Raw genomic sequence first — 5,835 nt, forward strand, 5'->3', positions numbered from 1 at the left:
TTAGTCAAAGACTCTCTGGGTCTGTGCTGTTCTAGTATCTGATTAGGTTAATAGCTTTTACTGATTATATTGACTGCATCTGGATATTACTCATTCATACCCCACAGTCACTGGTGGGTGTTTTCAAAATGATATAATATTTTTTTCCAGCTGTTTATTTGGAGTCCCAAAAGGATCCTGAGAGAATTCTGTAGGAATTGTGTGTCTCGTCTCTGAAGTAAGGGATTATAAATGTATAATTCTGAGTAAGGCTATAAATGAACCGCTCAGTATGATAAAAATGTTACATAATCGAGAGAAAATGTCGGTGGATATAGAGTGTACTTAGGGTTAAATGCTGTTACAGTCACACAACTGTCCATTTAATTTGATTTAGAATACATTAGGCTGTAAAATGCTGGCACTGATAAATCTTCAAATTATGATTACAGAGCCATTAAAAAACTATAAGCAACTACATTACATACTTGTTCCAATGCAGTTGATCCCGTAATCAGTGGGGAGTTTATGTTGTTATTAATTTGTTATTAACTTGAGTATCACGCAAAAGCAACAGTTTTAAGTTATTCATGGTATTGTTATTCAGTAATCCATTATTAATTTATTTCCATGAACACAAATGTTGAGTAATGGTCATGTTATCTCAATATGGCAGCCACCATGAGGCAACCCACTTCATGTACTGTAAATAAAAGAGCTTAGCAATGACTGGAATCATTGCATATGAGTAACATGATTTTTTAAAAGTGTGAATCATTTCTTTAGGAGTAAAAATGTATGTGGAAAAATACTTTGTGCACATTTAACATCCGCTATCAATATCACTGGATAACTACATGCTAATGTTTTTGTAACCACAGCTTACCAGCTTTCTGAATATGGGGTGCAAATAATGGCAACCAGCTGCACCAGGGACAGGACAAACTGCTATTTCTTGACTGAAAACAGCTTCTGTGACTAATGTGTAATGTAAGGGAAACAGGTAAATTTAGCTCAAAGGGAATTAATTATGATTTTTTATAGGGAATTTTGGCTTAGCAATGACTGGAATCATTGCATATGAGTAACATGATTTTTTTAAAAGTGTGAATCATTTCTTTAGGGGTAAAAATGTATGTGGAAAAATACTTTGTGCACATTTAACATCCGCTATCTATATCACTGGATAACTACATGCTAATGTTTTTGTAACCACAGCTTACCAGCTTTCTGAATATGGGGTGCAAATAATGGCAACCAGCTGCACCAGGGACAGGACAAACTGCTATTTCTTGACTGAAAACAGCTTCTGTGACTAATGTGTAATGTAAGGGAAACAGGTAAATTTAGCTCAAAGGCAATTAATTATGATTTTTTATAGGGAATTTTGACAGAATCACTGTTCTATGGCTGATCAACTGAATCGGGCAGCGATTCATTGAACAGGCCGTAAAACATCAACTCTGCAATGTGTGCAGGTGTGTCCCATTGGTGTCTGTTCATTTAAACCCTGTGTTTCCCAGTGTTTTCCGTCTGCCGTTAAATGTCTTCTGTGAGTTCCTGTGTTTTCCCCGTTGCTGATTCCATTAAATTCCATGTTGAAATATTCTCCTGCGTCTCCTCGTTCTCAATGTTTTCCATCTGCTGTTAAATGTCTTCTGTGAGTTCTTGTGTTTTCCCCGTTGGTGATTCCATTCAATTCCATGTTGAAATATTCTCCTGCGTCTCCTCGTTCCCTCCTCCCGAGTGACCGTGACAGAACAGCAGACCCAAACTGAAAGTGAGGGGCGCCTCTTCTCCCCATGTTTATTTTCCGTTTTTTCAAAGTGTTTTTGTTTTCCATTTGTTTTCCCCCCGAGATTATGGAAGAACGAGCCATGTTCATCGCCGTGACTCAGGCGAGCCCGACACTGTCAGCTTCGCGAGGGCATTCCGACTGACTGGATTCTCTGATCTGCAGCGCGAACAAACATGGCGGCGCCCATCTCACGTTATAGAACATGATCAAGCTCATTTATGACGGTATTTAATCGACACCACACACTCACTTACACTTATTTGTGAATCGGAATATCAGATAGTTGATGACATGGTAAGCAAGTGTGTGAATATTTTGAACAAAAAAGGAAAAATGAAATAAAAGCGATCCATCTTTCATAGTGTTTTGGTGGCTGCGGTGTCACGTGACAAGCATGACGTGTCGCCATGGAAACATAAGGGGAAAAGTTCTAAAATAACGGTCGCCTAAAAAATAAAAAAAAACTCACTCAGTGGGGACAGCTAGAATATTTTAAACTCACCAGTGAAAAGGTTAAATTTCCGCTACTGAAAGTACGGAAGTTCTAAGCCGCCATGCAATATATATATATTTTTTTCCTTTTCTCATAACGACTTAATTTTCTCGTGATCTCGACATAACGAGAGTTGTTTTCTCATTATCACGACTTAATTTTCTCATGATCTCGACATAACGAGAGTTGTTTTCTCGTGATCTCGACATAACATAACGAGAGTTGTTTTCTCGTGATCTCGACATAACGAGAGTTGATTTCTCGTGATCTCGACATAACGAGAGTTGATTTCTTGTTATCACGACTAAATTTTCTCGTGATCTCGACATAACATAACGAGAGTTGTTTTCTCGTGATCTCGACATAACGAGAGTTGATTTCTCGTTATCACGACTTAATTTTCTTGTGATCTCAATGTTAAACCCGTTTTCTCACGACGTAATTGTAGCTATCGTGAGAAAACCCTGTGCCTTGTGAATGCTTTTGGCGAATATCATGGTGTACGTGCTGGCGGCTGAAATCTCCATCATAAAGTTACTAATTTCCTGCAGAAAATATGGACTTTATCTCTGCATTGAGAGAGAGGGGTGTCCCCGAGGAGAACCTGACAAAAATGGAGTTAGATAAGGTATGTTACTTGTTAAGACTCTAGATTAACACGAGGTTTGCTACAGTATTCCTGTTTTATGGTTATTGAAATGGTCACACGAATAATGCATGTTTCATAGCCACAGTTTTGAAAACTAGTAAGTTCTAACGTTAGCTGGAAGAACACAACGCAACCAGTGATGCAATACGGATTGTTTCAAAGCAGCTTTAAAGGGATGAACAGAAGCATCCTGATTTGGTGATGCAAACAGAATTCGATGCCTCTGTAAAGAAGCTTTACAAAAAAAAAAATATATATATATATATATATATATAAGATTCATTTTAAAGGTGTCATTTTTTTCCACCACTCTTAGACCTCTGAATCTCAGACTGCATTTCACACGTGTGCTTTGGCCACACTGGGATGCTAAGGTCATTACTACACTGTATCTTTACATCGCAAATAGTTGTTTGCTGATTATACTTGGAGAAATCCTATATAGCACATTTAAAGAATATTTGAACTGGTCCTGTGTGTAATATCCTTTATAAGTAAAGCACGCATTGAAATCACTGACTTCATTTCTATAGCCTACACTGTACTTTATATGTAAGTGCAAACAATGTCCAGTAGATGTGTACATCTTAGAGTGGTTCAGGTATGACACCAGAACCCAGAAGTCTAATTCACAGCTGGTTACTTCCAGATTTTCCTATGGGGTTTTATAATGGTGTTTTTCAATTTGAGTAAAATAAAATCTGTTGTAAACACAACTTGACTATACTTTACTATACTCTTACCATCCCCTTTATAGTAATAATGTTGTGTAAAACTTGTCTTGAAATGAAATATTAAAATTGTCCAAGTATGATAATTTACAAACTAAATAACAGCGACTGATAAATCAGAACATAATATTGCAACAAGCTGTGCACAAGCTCAAAAATAGTTCAATAGTTCAATTCATTTATATAAATGAATTGACTGAGCCAATGATTAATAATCCATTCATAAAGGCGGTCACTTGCTTTGTTTCTACTGAATCTGCCGTTTTGAACCAATCGCTTGACTGAATGATTAAGTGAATCATTTAATAAAAAGGTGTAAAGAATCATCCACTGAAGGCGAGCGTAAGTGAGAACCCAAGTGCAGTTTATTTACAGTGATCCAAACATCCAAACAATAAACGAAGACTAGAGACACAGACTTGACTTGACTAGGCATGAACAGACTTGACTTGACTTGAACAGACTTGACGTGTGTCATATTACACATTCATCTGATCTGATATATGATATTATGGCTGTTTGAGAGAAAAAAAAAATGGTTATTATTATTATTATTATTATTACTACTTATAAGTGGTCTTTGACCGCTTTAAGTAAAGTAGCATAAGTAGCATAAGAAGATATGAGACTTATAATACATTATAACTATGAGAAATATAATCCATTGTAAAAGTGGATGCAACGTGTTCATTGTGTTATAAATCATCATACTCTTAAAAGCTATAACCACAAATGAGTAAATATTATAATGTATTAAAACTGTTCTTATGAATATTCATGAGATGATACACCATATTATAAGGTTTTTTATAATGCATTATGCAGTCATTATAATGCCTTAAGAATACCCTTATAATGTATTATAAATATGGGCTTCATAGAAAGTGTACCAAATTTTATAATCACAGGCAGATGTAGATATACAGAATATGAATGACAAAAAGTGTGGTATATTGTGGCTCAGATAACAATTAAAATAGTTTGACACCTAAAACTAAACGCATGCTAAAAATATTATGTTGGTGTATTTCAGATTTATACTGAATGAAGAGGAACTGTCCAAGTATATTCCTCGATATGGCGATAGTCTTTGCAAAAAATTGGATGTCGATAAATGCAGAGGAACATGGGAATGAAGACCGAAAACAGAAATTGATCAACCAATTGAAAGAAAAAATGAAACTACCAGCAATTCAAAATCAGAAAAAAAAATATGGAGTTGGCAATAAGAATGCTGAAAGCAAGACAAGGAAAATTAAACTTGGCTTGATGAACTACCAAGATAGCAGCTACAAACAAGTTAGAAGACCCAAAGGAGGTGGAACACGAGAAATTGTTGTTAAAAAAGAAGACCCGGTGTTAATGTTCTGAATATCGGGAGAAAACTTTTATTTCCCTAATGGTAAATCAGTAAAAGGGAATGCTGACGATTTCAACTTTATGCTCCGTGTCACTGGCTCTGAAGAATCACTCGAAGAAGATCATGTTACCAACTTCTTAGACTGTATGTGTGCACAAGACTGAAAGATCAGGATTCTGATCAGAGTGATGAAACTGACACAAATTTGACTCTAAAGAGATCCCGGCTTACTTCCACACCAGACGTAACTCCATGTGCTTCAGGATGTAACAATCGGAACAGAAGTCAAACTTTGCACTCCCCGACTGTTACAACTGTCAGCTCAAGTGACTATGTACTCCAGTCTTCTGATGATGAAGTGGTGTTCCCGGGTAATGATGTGAACACATCCTTTGACATGGTCTCTGACACACTTGTATACTCGCCTGTACATGTTGATTGTGTGGCGAATGAAACATTTATTGAAACAATACCGGAAACAGTTCCATTTGAGCCAGATACAGTCTTTGTTCCAGGTAGCTCATTCTATGAAATTGCAGATGCTGTAGAAACAGTGCCAGAAGATCCACCTCAGGCAACTGACACCCAGGAGCCAACAAACAATGACTTGTTCTTTGAAAACCCAAGAAATGTGACTGAAAGTGAAACAGTTGTGATTCGCAGAGTTCACTGTGTGAATGATATGATTCAGGCTTTCTCAGACAAAAACATTCTACATGCCAATGTAACAATTAAACGTGTACTCGAAAATGGTGAGGAGGAAGCTGGCATCGGCAATGGAGTGTTCCAGGACTGTCTTACTGAATTCTGGGACACATTTTATGA

General features: G+C 36.7%; 1 pseudogene; it reads left to right on the top strand.

The window, feature by feature from the left end:
- The first annotated feature begins 2,826 nt into the window (after positions 1 to 2,826).
- Positions 2,827 to 5,835, top strand: part of LOC107668487 (uncharacterized) — a 5,251-nt pseudogene continuing 2,242 nt past the window's right edge.

This window comes from Sinocyclocheilus anshuiensis, unplaced genomic scaffold (genome assembly GCF_001515605.1).
Source record: "Sinocyclocheilus anshuiensis isolate Anshui unplaced genomic scaffold, SAMN03320099.WGS_v1.1 scaffold40, whole genome shotgun sequence".
Lineage (NCBI taxonomy): Eukaryota > Metazoa > Chordata > Actinopteri > Cypriniformes > Cyprinidae > Sinocyclocheilus > Sinocyclocheilus anshuiensis.